Source organism: Melanostigma gelatinosum (assembly GCF_949748355.1).
Source record: "Melanostigma gelatinosum genome assembly, chromosome: 2".
NCBI lineage: Eukaryota > Metazoa > Chordata > Actinopteri > Perciformes > Zoarcidae > Melanostigma > Melanostigma gelatinosum.
In genome coordinates, this window is record NC_136635.1 from 8,431,488 (window position 1) to 8,448,226 (window position 16,739).

Consider the following 16,739-nt stretch of genomic DNA (forward strand, 5'->3'; position numbering starts at 1 on the left):
GTCGGCTGCATTCAAGCCGCCGTGCCCTGAAGGTGCTTTTTAGCCTTGTATCATATTGATCCCACAACAAAAGGCCTACACTGGAGATGTACATCTACCTGCCAAAGACATTGTGGTGGAAAAGTGATACAACAGAGCGGCCTGGGGCAGAAGGGGAGTACCCTGGATGTGTCATTTTGGAAAAGGCCAGACAAGCAGATCGCAATATTCATTGGAAAGGATTGAGATATTCCACCATTTTCAATGAAGGTTCGACTGGGCCTTACTTGAGAAGGTTAACAGCGCTCTCTGTCGTCCATCAAGAATCTAGAGGACCTAAAAAGACTGTTCCTTTGCGTCAGTTTGAGGCTGAAGCCCCATTCTACTGGAGCGGAAGTGTTGACAGATTTCAAACAATGTGAGCCTCAGGTATAGTTTGTGTTAAGCATTGTAGTTTTGGGGCTGGGCCTGTGCTTTGACAGTAAATACAGACATCACACCAGAGGAGGACAGAGGCAGCACACGGAGAACACCAAAGAGTGAGAAAGAAGACGGTTACACTTCGCCCCTGTGCAATCACAGATATTGGAGTCAGACAACAGCTCGTGAGATAAAAAGGAAAATGAGGCAGAGCAGTGCAACGTGTAGCTATTGTTCAATAGATCAATGAGGTAGAGCAGCGCCTGCTGGGAATGCCCTATTACAGTAACATGGCCTCTAATCCAATAATAGAACAGCCCACAAGTGAAACAGGCCAATCCTGGGGGAGTTCTGGACCAGGGAACATATCAAATATTCGTCCAGAGCATGTCGGTTGCCTAGTTTTGACACCAGGGCCAAAACTGCCAAACTGGGCTAACACAGGCACCGTAATTAGTCCATCTGCTTTCTTTGGTTTCACACTGATTAGCTTTTCTGATTCTGTCTGAGCAACATACGTATAGTATCTGCTCTCTGTAAATCACCTTTCCTGTGAACACCAAAATAGATATATAAATGATATACACTGAAGACCTTTTTCCTATCTTTTAATAGTAACAAAAAGCATATTGTTCCTGACTTAAAGCAACGCCACTTGGACCTGCAATGGAATACACAGCACAGCACAATACAAGCTCATCATATGACAGCGGCTTTCACTCCGACACCACACATGGCCTCGGGAGACGCAGCGAGGACGATGCTGGAAAGTCAATTGTGTTGTTTTCAGAACTACTTCTGACTGCACAGAAACCTGATTTCAAAGGCTATAAACACATGATAGAGCCGACGCCTGGCTTACTAAAATGTAATGAAATTATTTCAACAAGTGCATGGGGGGTGCTAATTTGCCCCTGGAGCATGTTGCACATTATGATCCATCTATTTTATATGCACTGCTACTGAATAATAATTAGACTGTGATGCATCACTTTGTCAGGCTTCATTGTTGCTATATTGAGCGGGTATAGTTGAGGTATCTGTGTAAAAAGTCCAATTAATTTCAATCAAAATCCATTTAATAAACACAGAATCATCACGATCAGCGTGAGGCAAATAAATCTGTTCGATGCTTTCACACTGATTTAACTGGCAGACTGGAATTCGTGCTATGCACCACTAGAGAACGTTCTCGTTTCACTTTCTGTACAAAGCAGTTGTCCTAATTAACGATGTTTCTTATGTACCGGTATTTCACACACACACACACACACACGTAAACAAAAGCAGGCATCTCATTCCCGCATACGACGAATGAAAACCGTTGCTACCAGATTTTCTCAGGGTTTCGATGGCTAGCGTAAGCCAATACTCAAGCAACACTTTGGCTACAAAACAGTTTCAGATGATCAGTGTCAAAAAGGAGAGCCCTGTAAAAAGGTATTCAATAAGCATTTGATGACAGACAAGTCATAAAATACTGAGGCTATTTGTAAAATATGGCTTTTAGGATGAGGAAGAATGTGGCGAAAGTTAGCTAGCGACAGCCTCCATGTAAAGCCGGGTTACTTACTACTGCAGGTACAAGAGCAAAATGGACACGCCAACGTTTGCAGCTCACACACAGTTTAATCAATTCCTTACACGCGTGTCCTTGTGTTGAAGTTCATGTCTACAATTTTTTAAAAGCCACTACACTCCAACCACTTTAAACACAGAATATCGCTGTTATTAGAGCCGCATTCACAGCCGAAAGTTTGCTTTCCACTTCTAGTCATCTCTGTTGGCCTTTCAAGTGTTAAAATATCTTTAAATCAGTGTCGTCTAAGCTTCACAGACACCCGCCCATATACAGATAGGGAGGGTTGGAAGTCTGGACTTTTATTCCATGAAGAATCGGCTTCAAACTGTTTTCCAGAGCAGGTCAACCTTTTCTTTATCATGACCTCTAAACTGCAAATAAACCAGATTTGTATCACCACCGTCTTCATTTCCATGCAAACACAGTGAACACAGTGTGAACAACACATTAGAGACTCTCTCTCTGACTACTCATCAAGCAGAAATGGAACTGATCTAAAGCATACAGTCTTAGTGAGGTCATCACCATCCAGCAGGCTGAGCGGGGCGGCGGTGACGAGGAGGTGAGAAGCGAACGCTGCGTAAACATCGCCCGGCCTGATTCGTTGGCTGATTGAATGTAGAAAGTCTTTGCGTTCTGGCAAAGAGTAGATGACGTAGACAGTCTACAGGAGTTCATTTGGAAGTACACGCATGCAAGAGGTTTTAAACTCTAATATTTATGATATGTTGATTTACTCCGTTACTATCAGACTCAAATCTGCTGATCATTAAAGAGAAACGGCACCGTTTCAGTCAGCAAGATGGTTCTGATAATGGCTTGTTGGGAGCGTGCGAGCGGGAGGGCAGGGGGGGGGGGGGGGGCAGAAATGTGTCTAAATCAATTTTTATCCATTTTCTTAATTGGCATGAGGCCGGAGTGAGATAGATTAAAAAAATCTGGTTCCTGGAGACAATAAGAACTAGTTCCTATTATGTATTTTTTCTACAGCATCAGAACTGTTGAGACAAATTGAAATAATAAGTTTCACTTACATGCCAGAGGGAATAAAAAAATATTTACAGCTAACAGCTCCAGTTGAATTGCTTCACTGTATGGCATCAGGCAGTTCTGACACACGTGTACACCAATGCACGGGGATACATAGACCTCTACTACACCCCTCTACATGAAGAGGAAGATACATGTGAGCAATAAGGCCCTTAGCATAATTATCCACTTGGTTGGTGGTGGTGTCAGGTGACTGACTGCATACCTCCTGAGTGACAGACACTACGTATGTGTGTGTGTATGTGTGTGTGCGTGCGTGCGTGCGTGCGTGCGTGTCAGTCAGCCTGGCTAATGTTTCAGGCAGGCAGGTGATGCCTCTCTGTCGGGAAGAGGACCAACGCAGGTGTCGCGTTTCATGCAGAGGAGAGGCAAACAGTTGCGCAACACTCCCACAAATCCAACACAGAGCTTGCTGCTAAAGCCTCATTCAACATAATACAGTCAGGGATCCAATAAAAAATGTTTTAACCGTAGTTGCCAATCTGGCAACGAGGCATCAGCTTTTGGTTGCCGAAACTGAAACTATGGTTGCCATTATCAGTCACCTTTTATTTTGAGTAGTAAGATACCGTGCAGTTATACGTCGGCTTAATAATGAAAATAAAATGAACTTTATTAAAGTAAGCAAACTAAAGGATTTGTAGTTTGTGTTTCATCTAATACTTTACAGAATTTGGAAGTTAACTTGTCCGCCCTCAATTTTCCTGCTTGCTGTCCCTATTTCTTATGGGATAAAAAAAGTGGTTGAAACTGCCTAGAATTGGTTGCCAACAGAGTCGCATGTAACGTGGTCATTTAATGTTATTACCAGGCTGTTGTTTTTATGAGGCCATAAAAAGGTGGAAAAGATCAATTCAGCCTCTTCAAGGAATCAACTTGACATCTGAAGCCATACGCGGCCTTGGGTCCCCTGAAAGGCGCTATATAAATTAAAGTTATTATTATTATTATACCACAGATATCCCCCCCCCCCCCCCCCCATCTTTCGGCACATACCAAATATCAACTTTGACTATTGGGGGGGGGGGGGCTGGCTGTACGAGACGACGCATGTATGAGACACCACTCAAGAGTTAGTCTTGCGTTACAACTCACTCCTACATTTCAGTATTGTTTTCCACTTAGAGTATAGATAAAAAACTGGTTGCCATGGATACAGAGGCTGGTTGTGGCCGGACTAATATCTGATCTGTTGTGAGGCATATAAATTATATTTGTTTCTAGATATATGTGAGCATTAAAGCTTTTGCTGGCTTATATATTATTATATATTCAGCATCTTTAAAAATTGTCCATTTTTGTGACAAAGATTGTTTTTAAAGATCAAATTATTCAGTGTTTGCCTGTGCAGTTTATTCTTGCAAGTTAAAAAAAAAGAAGCGGAGGTTGTATTCGGACCATAATGGTGCAGTATGAGTTCCATGAAATCACAGATTAATGACTTTATTTTGTTTGGATTTGTAACGCCTGAAATAGTGCTGTGAATCAATGTGCCTGAAAGAGTGAGTGAATCAATGCTCCACTCTTTAACTGCAGTGGTAGCGACTAACACGCCTGGTCACATTTATTGAACAATCACAGAATTTTAGAGGACTCATTGCAAAAAAAACCATTCAGGCCAGACTGTTTCAATCACTCATAAGACTCATTCTAAGGGAGAAGAAATCTCAAGGGGAGCCCCATGGAGCCGCCGAAATTTGAATACCAGGGAGGCCAGTGGGGTTCTGGACATTAAAAGGCCTGATCCATTTGGCAGCGATGCAACTGGGATTACACAACCCTCTCAATGGGACCCTGCCTGAAAAAAACAACGTGATTCGCTGCGAAGGTGCCAGCCAGCTGCTGTGGCGATGGCCTCGGTCACCCCGACCAGGAGGCATGATTACCAGTAAAATGTCTGTCAGTGGAAGGAATGCAGTGATGGAAGAGTCAGAGTATAAGATGTGGTCTAAGAGCTCGTCGTGTTCCAGGCTTGGTAAGAGCCACCGAGATCAGTTCTCATGAAATGAACGAACGGCAAGTCGACTGAACGATTCGTCACATCGCAGCACTTTAGTTGCACTTAAAGAGGTCTGTACAATTAAGTGATCGAGTCGGCAAGAAAGCCGATGACAGTACGTCACCGCCCAGAGCAAAACATCCAATTACAACAGTACCGTGTGGAAAAGTTGGGTTGTTTAAAATGTAATAAACCTACTTGCATAGTAATTATACTTGCCGTAACTAGAGAAACAAACATGTGCCAGTTCCAATTAAACGTTTCATTCTACTTGGCTAAGGAAATAAACCAATAATTATGCCTGCAACAATTACCAAAAAAATAAATACATTAGTGTATTAGGTACACAATTAGGTCTGCAGCGGCCCAATCAATAGCAGAGCTCAAAGTCATTTATAAATGTCAAAAAATAAAATGAGGCGCTACAGTTTGTGCGACTGTAATCTAATCCTTCCAAAATGGGTAAATTTTAGAAAGCTGGTTTACAGGTCAGACCGCTCGCTTGCACATCTAATGATGCAAAAATCTTAACCTCAAAGTAAAGCAGACAGTCCACTGTGCTCCCAAAGCACACTGTGGATTATTCACTGATGAAGAAGAGCAAAAGGAAAGGTGGCAGATGTCTTTGTGTACATTTCAAAGTAATCCAGGAAAGATGCGTATGAAATATGGAAAATGCGTAGAGAACAGGAAAACATGTATTTGAACCAAACATTTTTACTGAAGTATGCTTTTAAAACCAAGAATGATAAAATGATATGAAAACACAGAGTGCTCGGTTTCAAACACGCTGCAGGACACAGATGTTTTCTGCCCTGTGCCTTCCAGAACCCCTGCAGCAATGCTAAACGCTGTCACAGTTAAAGGGAATCCTACTACCTCCAAAGAACAACATCTAACCTGTAGTCTGTGTTGTATTTCAGCTTTGGACTCAACACACATTTGATTAAGTTGAGATCTGGCTGTTTATTGAGGCATGGCAAGAGACAAATCAACATTTCAGCTCATTAATCGTTGGAAAAGTCAAATGCAGAGAAACCGTAAAGCTCATTTGGGGAGCGGAGCATGGTCACAGAGAGAGGCTGGCCACCAGATGCTGCCAGTTACTCTAATTGCCCTCTGGAAGCAGCTCATTGAGTCAGCTTGAAAATGTACATTATAGTATACCGTCATGGCATTTTGCAACATTCCTTTGACTTCAATTAATTATCTAAAAGTAATTCGCAAGTGCTTTTGTGTCCACATGAAGAGATCACATGTTAATCAATCCAGTGCACCTGGCAAGCTGCTTTAGAACAATCGGTAAGTGCAGAAAATGACATGACTTTGCTGGAATGGTGCCTTTAAAACCAGGAAAAGACAATGCTTATGCCATATTACGAAGTCCAAAATCGAAGTCGATATCTAGTCTAATATTACGATAACGCTATAATATTGATGTATTGCCCTGCCCTATGACCCAGTCTGTCTGGGTCACCGAAACGTATCACAGCATTGCTGGGTAAACACAAAAGGAGAGGAAGTAGATGGTTAATAGTTTCAACTGCGGTGCAAGTACATACAGCATAATGCAACACCCTGCTTTCACTGCATTTGTGTGATTGTGTAAGCAAGGAGAGCAAATCAGAAAGACAAACGGGAAACAAACGGACAAAATATCAAACTATAAGTGCGAGAAAATACAGAGAAACTTTAGCTGATTTTTCTCTGCTGCTCTTAACTGCAGCAGCAAAGAGCCTGCAGGGCAAAAGAACATCATGAAGAAAGATTGCAGGCTTTTTCTCTGGAACAGTATCAGCTGGACACTCCTGATCCATGACAAACTGAGGGAAAGAGCAGTCACGTGGAACCGTACACCAACACTGACATTGATGAACATCTCCAGTGAAGCAGTATATGTTACAGGCCGTACTTAATGTAACCCAACTACCAGGATGTGTGTATTAGAATCTCTATGAGGTGGGCCACAGTAACATAGCATCACTGCAAGAACAGGTGTAGGCAGATGGGAAGATTTAATTGGCTCCAAGTCTCGGTCAACACATAACATTCAAAGTGCAATGTTTCTATTACAATGAATCAAATGTGTGCTTTCACAGTTTAATTCAATTCCGTGAATTGCCAAATTTCATATTTTGAGCTACTTCCTTTCATGCGTAGTAAGTGGTGCTGCACACACACATGCACTATGTCGTAGCATCCTCTTTTATCAGCTTCTTACCTTATTGCTGAGGAAAATGCAGCAGCCTTGGATGTCTGCTGATCTTCACAGCTGAGAAGACAAAACGGTGGAATGTGAGACAAATTTACAGAATATACATATATATATATATATATATATATATATATATACGTATATACATATACATACATACATACATACACATATATATATACATACATACATACATACATACACACATACATATATATATATATATACACATACATATATATATATATATATATATATACACATACATATATATATATATACACACACATACATATACACATATATGTATATATGTGTATATATATATATATGTGTATATATATATACACACACATACATATACACACATATATGTATATATATATATATATATATATATATATATATATATATATATATATATATATACATATATGTATACACACACACATATATACACACACACACACACACAGAATTACAATCCTTCCTCTAAATACAAATGGAAGCCATGGATCCCACATAGAAGTGTTCCTGCCACACAGAGATCTCTAATAGCACAGAATGCTCAGCCCTTTATGTGTAGATATTTGTAATAGGCTGTGCCGTATGCGGCAGCACACAAGGATAACTTTGGGCAAAACAAAATTAAGATGTGTACATTAATTAGAATCTAGCTGCCAAGAACAAGGAGACTGTTACAGCAGGTTAATGTACTGTGCAAATTTTTTTTTTAAACATTAAAAGGATATCATCACAGCTCAGTTGATTTTCAAATAAACTGAACATCTTACACTTTATCTTTATTGTCACATAGATTAATAAATCACATTAGCCACAGCTTCTGTAACATACAGTTTAGTAGGAATACAAATGATTAAAATGGTAAAGTGTCACATGATTGCGTTGTTGGATAAATAATTCCACATAGTCTACATTGAACATTTCTGACTTGTTATTGGTGAACCTGAATCAGATGTCCTACTTGGTGGAGGTCAAGGCAAATATTTAAATCAGAGATTTTCTATGAAGAGATTCTTACAGCATTGTAATCAAGGCCGCTCGGGGCATTTTGTTTTGTCGATCGTATCGACTTCATTCAGCTCACTCAAATACACACCGTGCTGTTCCTACGATGAAAAAAGGGTCTCTTGCACTCCAGGTGAGGCAGCTTTCAAAAAGACACACACACACACACACTGGTGTAACAACCACAGAGCAGCATGAACAAATAAACAGCTGTCAGCAATTTGATTAACTGTTATCCAAACCACAGCATTCACCAGGGAGCGATACGAGGGCCACGATTGGTCCCTTTGCGTCTCACATTGAAAGGGCTGCTGCTGGTTGCTTCATGCTATCAGACACATTGGAAGCAGGAAATAACTCAAGTAATGTTTTGGAAACTGTCAATATCAAGAATAACTACGTTGCAGTGATGATGACAATTAGTCATCATTATGGACAATCGTTAAATAATTTAAACCTTTTAAAAACGTACACTAATTGTTTAAACTTCTGAAAGCATTTAACAATTTTAACAGTGAAACAATGCGCTTCAAACTTTTAGCTTTGGGATTTTGACTCCTGCCCATTAACTGACAGCTGTGGCTCGTTATACTCATGAGCTGCTAGCTACACGTCTGTTATCAGCTGACTTGTTTAGACCCGCCACTCTGTGGTAAAGATGCAGTCCACTTATCTCTTTAAAACATGAAAATAACAGAGCGGCATATTCTTCCTTTACAAAACCATCTTTGGCTGCAGGAGATAGCATTGTCATGAATTATTTTCATGGCAGACATTTCGACGCGTCAATGATTAACAATGTTCTATCAGAGAGGCCACATACAAAATACCAGAGCACCTGAACAAACTCGCCTTAATGGCATGTAGCCATCAATAACGTCATGAATTCCACCTGTGCTTCTCCTAATTTAACAAGCCAGAATGGGTGCCATGAAAAGGATGTAAAGTCGACAAAATGGTCACCAAATAATCCTGTCACGTGTTATTTTTTGTGTACATTTTTAATGTGTGTTATATTTAAAAGCATGGCACTTGCAATCTTTCAAATTGTGATTTTGTTTTAAATCATTCAGTCCTCTAAATCTAGCTCTCCATCGTCTACTTCTACATGCTCGTAAAAAGAAAATCCACTCCATCTATGCAATAAAAACAACAATTCAATTCAATGCAGTCAGTTCCCTATATGTGCTATTTTGCTGCCGTTTGTAAATGTTCTGGACGAGAATATGTCACAGTATGTAGTGTGGGTTGTCACTACACCGGTCCAGGCTGGACAGTATAATGCCGTGGTTGCAGCCGCTCCACTGACTGGAGACTGATGCGAGACACTCTGAAGGTGGATCATTGGAGGGTAGAGCAGCACACTGCAGGCTCTCGCTGTCGTGCAGATCCTCTCTCCCTCGGGATGTTATGCACGCAATGCAGTCACACAAACACTCAAAACACACTCAACCTGACCGTGCTGTGAGCATCGACGTGTCAGCCATGCAAACTGAGACACAGGTAAAGTGTCACATTTGTTTACTCTTAAGCATTTTTCATAGGAAAACAGAGCAGCCACATCTTAACTCATCAATGAATCCATCCAAGAGCAAAGTGGCTGAAAGCATTGTCGGACTCGAGACATTTTTCAGACGTGTAGTCTTCAGATCCAACCAATGTTGCCTCGAGTGACATCACTTAAGGCAGGGCTTCTTTTCACACAATGCAGCAGCACAGCAAGAGAAACCGATTTTGATGTGTGGTGATGAAATGGTGTTCCCCTTTAAATTGAAAAAGACAACTAGAACTGCGATTTCAAGTTATCCGTTTGCTCAAACTGGCAACGTAACAGGATCTGTGATCAAGTGTTACTTTTGAATGTCAAATGTTACTTAAACTCTACAATGTTTATACTCCATAATGATAAGTGTTTTTTTTTAAAAGGTGCCAAGTAGCAGGCTCTCATATTCTAAAACAAATTGAAACTTTCTCACAGATCAAACAACGAACAGGAAAGGAATCTCTGCTGCACGGAGCTAAAAATAGTGTGACAAAGGAGATATGCAAAGCCTTCTGCCTCAAAGAAAATAAATGTGAGCACCCAAATTAAACAAAACACGCTTGAGGAGAAAGAAACCTCATCTCACACAACTCATGAGAAATTTGCATTCCTAATTGTCTTCTCTGGGCCTGAGGGAGATTGCTTTGAGGAAAATTCAACATTTAAGAAACACCAACTATGGGTGTGAGACATCTCAGATACCAGTAGTTACTTAGTGCTTAAAAAAACTTTCAGTATATCTTGTTATTTAACTCTTGTCAAATCTGTCAGCACCATAAATAAATGGCAGGAAGTAAGCCTGGTGGAAAGATGAATGAGAGGTAGAACTCCTCTGGTCCTCTGGGGTTTCCAGAGGTGGGGCACAGGGGCACATCGCCACTGGGAGTCTTAAGAAGCACAATATGCCAGCGGAGACTTCATTGTTCTGTCCCTCCTGCAGTTTCATTAATCACACACTGCAGAGGAGGACGGGGTGGGGACAGGTCAGACAATCTGGTGCCTGACTGAGAAACACCTCGCTCCAGCCCCAAAAATGAGGCTTTAATAAAGCTACCCACTACGACTTCTCAACATCTCGCTCCATCAACACAGCTGGATTTCACACAGGTCAAAGCGGCAACTTGTGTCATTGAGCAAAGGTGTGTGTGTGTGTGTGTGTGTGTGTGTGTGTGTGTGTGTGTGTGTGTGTGTGTGAGTGAGTGTGTGCAGGAGAATAGAACAAAGCAGTCAAAAAGCTCCATCATAATTTAGATTTTTTTTTTAAATCTTGCGATGGGATCCCACCAATCGCAGCGTCAAATCGGCCCTTCCCCACTTCCTACTCCCCTGCTTCCGGCGCCCTTGCTGGGACCACGCCCATTTTCGAACTCTGCCGTCATCTTGATCCCAACTACACACCTGCAATGTTTCGTGACTGCATCTTGCACGGTTGTGATGCCATCATAGTGACAAAATCTTGCAAAAACACCTTGCAAAGTCCTCAAAACCGCTTCTGTGGTAGTTCCCGCGACAGTAAGTCTCTCCAGGACCACCTTGTTTATTATGACAACAAGCATAAAATTCAAACTGATGCACTACATGAGAGGCAGTCCTGTATCTCATTCTCATGGTAAACGGACAGCATTTATTTGGCGCCTCTCTATCTTACCGGAAAAAAGAGCTTTTCAACTTTCTCCCATTCACCCATCATATACACATCCATACACCAATGGGGGCAGAGCTGCCTTGCAAGGCGCTGGCCTGCTTTGCTCGAGGACACTTCGACATGCAGACAAGAGGAGCGGAGGATGGAACCGCCAACCTTGTGCTGAAAGCACGACCCGCTCTACGTCGCCGAGTCGCTCATGTACGGTACCTCGGCTAAATACCTTGAAATAACAGTCTGTTTTCAAGTACATGGCAGGTAATAATCATAAATATTAACATCAAGGACATTACAATCATCGACACATCTTACCTCCATCCCCTTCACTACACTGCATCAATGAAACCCAACAATGAAGCCTAAAAAACCCGAAAATGCAAAGACAGTGACCCTTTCTGTGCTGTAAACAACTCATTAAACCACAGGAGGGACTGAACAATTCAGCTTTTACAGAGATGGGGGGTGAAATTTGAGGAGCAATAACAAAAGAGGAAAACACGGCGATGATGCTGCTGCTTTCCAATAGTTTTTTTTACAAGGGATTAAAAGTCCTTAATCATGGCAGATATCACAGCTCAGCCTTGCAGTGCAAGCTGACCAAAGCCCACACACTAAATGACTGGTGTCTTCCGACAGTCTCTTGGATACGTAGCAGACCCAGATATGCAATTAGCTAAATGGATCCATAGGATCTGGGGTTAATAAATACAGGGTGGGGGGGTTATTTCCTTGTGTGCTAAGGGACTCATTACCCACCGCCCTCTCACTGGGAGCCACCTGCCTAGAATTGCACTTTTCATATTGAGCTTATTAGCCTCTAGAAAAATTTGACTTACAGAAAAGTAGAGATGGAAAAGCCACCCATGCAACACCATGAATTAATGTGCAAAACACCAGGTAAAATGCTAATTTAAAATACTTCTATTATGAGTGAGCAAACATTCCTATTGTCTACCACATGTGTGAAGCAGATAACCATTCATTGCAAATATCAGCTATTGCACTAAGGTCACAGAGAGAGAGAGTTAATGACACTAGTTTTCAGCAGAATCCAGCAGTGCGCCGCTCCCAATAACAAGCTTTATAAACTCCATCTTTATAAACACAAACCATCTGCTCTTGCTGTGTTTGTGTGCATACGAGTAAGCAATGTACTTTCAAGAGCAATGCAGACTGTGGGGAGTCCTGCAATGATACAATCCTACCATCATCCAGAACGAGAGCTTTCTACCCAAAAGGAAATCTTTCACTGACCTTTAAAAAAGAAAAAAGGGAATATATATATTTTCCTGTTCCAAAACAAAGTGTCATTTGATCAATACCTAATGGCTGCTGTGGAAAAAGGCATCTACCCATGCAGCTGCTGAAAACAAACATGTGCAAGGCTTAAAAGCAACTTGTCTTTCCAGAAGCAATATCCTGGACTCTCTGGTTTATCCACAGATCTGGTCTCCAACACCACCACCACCACCAACACCTTTGATTTGAACAATTTTTACGTAAACTGTATATAACTGTCTGTGGTTACAAATGGCCGCAATCCAGTTCGTTGTCTGCCTAATTGTGCGTCCCCAAGAGGTTTTCCAAGACACTATCACGCAGATAGTGATGTTATGAATGAGAGCGGTAGCTGCTGAACAAAGTGATCCGAAAATTGTGGAAAAAAGAAACATCTGATTGTGTTCAAGACAACTATTGCCACCGTGAAATTAAATAACGGGTGAAAAATGTGGTTGAGGCAACTTTAAAAGAAAAAACAGGAATTCATGCAGCCCTAATTTTCATTACCGAATAATCTGCACTCTGCACTCACAATAATAATGTACCTGTAAGATACACGTAACAGTGCATGGGTCCGCGATGAATGAAGACCTAACATGACTTACAAATGCGTGAATAACTACAGTAAATATTCCCCGAGCCTCATCTATACCTCTTTGGGTCTTGGATTCTCTTCCATGGAGTTATTTTTTCCCTTTTTGGGGCGGGGGGGAGTTGATGACATCTGGAGAACAGCTGTTGCTTTGCATCACATGCAAGCAGACACACATTGACACAAGCACACACACACACAGCTGTTGCATAGCCTCCCCAGTAGAGGTTAAGGGGTCAGGAGCCCTGTGTCCAGACGCACCATTTAATCTGGTCTAGGTATAGACGATCTATGGAAATCAATCACCCCGCAGCCACATTGACACACAAAAATACACACACACACACACACACACACACACACACACACACACACACACACACACACACACACACACACACACACACACACACACACACACACACACACACACACACACACACACACACACACACACACACACACACACACACACACACACACACCCTCTGGTCTCTCTTCTATACAAGGCAACTATTCGACCCTCTCTTGGGAGGGCAGAGATTCCCAATGATTAGTCCTGCCCTCCCAGAGAAGGGGGGGGGGGGGGGGGGGTAGCTACAAATTCAATTACACAGACCTTCGTCCCTCTTCAAGCCGACTCCCAGTTCCATGAATGGACTCAAACCCATCCAGCCAAGTTGGGGGTGGGAGTAGAGAGGCAACAATGTGTTTACATTTGGTTTACGCCCCAGTATGCGTGTGCATGCGACTGTGTGTGTCCTATTGCCCTTTGGCTTAACACTGTAAACTACCGTAACATGAGACAAAAGGGATTGTAAGGATTCCATAGGCTCTGACAAACATATAAAACGTGTTTTTTTAAGTTTGCTGGAAGAGTCTGCTGTCAAGTGACATTAGAGCAGAACGTCAGTGCTGGAATTTGGTACGAAATATGTTTTTTTTCTCTGTATTTTCACACCACAAGGTTAAGAAAGACGGGCAAAGGCATAAACCCTGAGTGCTGAAATCCAGTGGAAGGGGAAGCAACAGAGACTGCAAAAGGAGGCACAAAATTGCAAATGAGGAGGTTTCTTATAGCCTTAAAATTAATTCCCATACCATTTCAAGTGATAGCTTTCTGAAGCCTACATTCTGCAGTAATAGTCTAAGGAAATTGCATTCATAATGTCCCTCTCCTCTGTAGCAGTAAATGAAATGATGGCAAGTCTGCCCCGCGTACCATCCAGCAGCCACAATAAAAACTGAGAATGGCAAAAGCATACTCCTAGCCGACAATTAAACTGAAACAAAAAGGCTGCATTTATGGAGGAAAATGAAATTGACTGATCGTAAAACAATTCATTAACTATTGTAAGAGCATAACGTCAGCATGAACACCATTATCAGGATACATTAGCAGGATTTTGAGGCAATTCTACTCACCATTAAGGCCAGCACGTCCAGTCTCAATGTTTTACTTTTACACATCGCCCATTTCCCTTTTGTTACTCAGTAATCAGCACTCATCCCCGGGAGAAATGCTGCCCTGGAAAATCCCCTTAAAATGTTTGACCCTGAAAGGCGGGTCATGTCAGAACGCTCATTTGCTCTTCCACCATCTTAAAAGCTGAACAGAGCAACCCTTCACAGAAACATAGAGCTATACGTCATCATGGGCGAGGATGAAGCGCATGCAAGGACCGGGTTAAACGACACCCAACACCACAGCGTTCTATCCCACACTCAAACCGGGTTCAAGCCAATTCCCTCTTTATTGCCTGACCAAAATAGAAATCTCCAAATCCGTCAAATTGAAACAATAACTTTGATTAATGGTTGGCAACCCTGAACAAGGTTTTCAGGGAAGCCTACTGAGGTTAGCACATCGTCCAATGTTTCAGTTGGGCTGTACTGGTTGTGGAGACACCAGCTGCCGAGCAGTCGGGGCATAGCAGAGCAGCTTGAGTCAAATCCCACTTTCATGCTCCACGGTAGAGTATGATCAATACTATGCTCTAGTTACACCGCCTGGTCATTTTGCATGAACCACAAAAGGCCACCTGGAGCTGAGATCTCAATATAGATGTGAAATCAAATCGCAGTGCAACTAGGAGTTGGCTTCAATGTTCCTGTCGGACATTGTCAGTTGGGTCTGTATGCGCTAATAATGTTACAGTGGAACACAGTTGAGCCACGGATGTCTTTATATACCCCATTACTGCTGATAAAGGCCCAACAACAACGAAAAGAGTGCTGCGTGACTAAAAATGGCTTCCCGGCTAATGAAAACGCTGCATAAGTTACTTTAGAGAAGATCTGTAACTGACTGGATTAGAGATGTTCTGCACATTTTTAGCCACATTGGGTTTCCTCTTATGCTGGACGTCACATGTGGGCTGCGGATGTCTTCACTCCTGAAGTCATCCTAACAAACGAGCCATAAAAGCGCATAGGCAGTCACAGTGGCGAGTCATTTACAAGATACAATAAATCATCAAAGCCCAGTCTCACTCTGGCGGTCCTGGAGATTAGGTCGGGCCGGGCCTCTACATGAGCTACCAACCTAATCTCCCTTTGCATCTCATCTGCAGAGATATGGGAGTCCTCTAATCCGCTGATTGGGTGGACAGCTGCAAGCAGACGTTTAACTGCCTGCTACTGTAGCTGCAGCCGCGTCTGCCTCTAAAAACCAATTTAGTCAACAGCTCTATATGGATTGACATACATTTTAATTAGGATAAGCACTGCTCTGCCATTCCTTATCTTATTATATTGGCATATTTTCGAAGTTGAGGTTCCTTTAATGAATGAGTGCCTTTTTAAAGTGCGACACCTTCCCTAACCCTTTTGAAAAGCCAACTGCAATTCCAGGGAAAGTTGATGTGATAACAACCCCGGGTGGGTAAGCCAACCGGCAAGCGGGAGAACCAATTAAAAGCCGGCTGGGCAGAGGCTCGGGGATACCAGAGAAGAAGAAAAACATGACACGGGAGGTAACCTGCCTTACAGGGCTGCGGCTGCCTATTGTAAAGAGAACAATCTAGCGACTCCAAGCTAGCTTTTTTCCATGCTGTCTGCAAAGTGAAAGTCTGGCCCCTTGCGTGTCAATTCTATTGTTAGGAGCAGGCCGGAGCCGCTCCCCATTCACCTCATACACATTAAATACTCTGCATTGTTTGGGGAGCCAAATGGCAATGGCAGGCACACATGCCTTGAGAATGTGCACACACAGCTTCTTTTTACATCCCTTCTTATAAAGACCAAGAGCTTGGAGATACCTTAAAATATGCCATGGTTGCAGCTAATTCGTAATGGTCTAAATCGAAATAAACGGTGTAAAAACGCACAGATCCAGAAGGAGCCAATGGGGCACACAGTGGAGGCACCATTGTGGGGTCTATTCAAGAATCAAAATAGCCTAA

At 42.2% G+C, this 16,739-nt stretch overlaps 1 protein-coding gene across 3 annotated transcripts in view; it reads right to left on the reverse strand.

The window, feature by feature from the left end:
* The window catches only part of LOC306788798 (talin-2), an 85,730-nt gene that overhangs the window by 48,849 nt on the left and 20,142 nt on the right, over positions 1 to 16,739 (reverse strand). For 2 of the 3 annotated variants that reach the window (XM_079284458.1, XM_079284456.1), the window contains exon 2: positions 7,252 to 7,302. The gene's annotated coding sequence lies outside the window, so the exon portion shown is untranslated. Of the gene's footprint in view, positions 1 to 7,251; positions 7,303 to 8,365; positions 8,424 to 16,739 lie in introns of those variants that run through there. The other variant, XM_079284457.1, reaches the window with a different exon arrangement.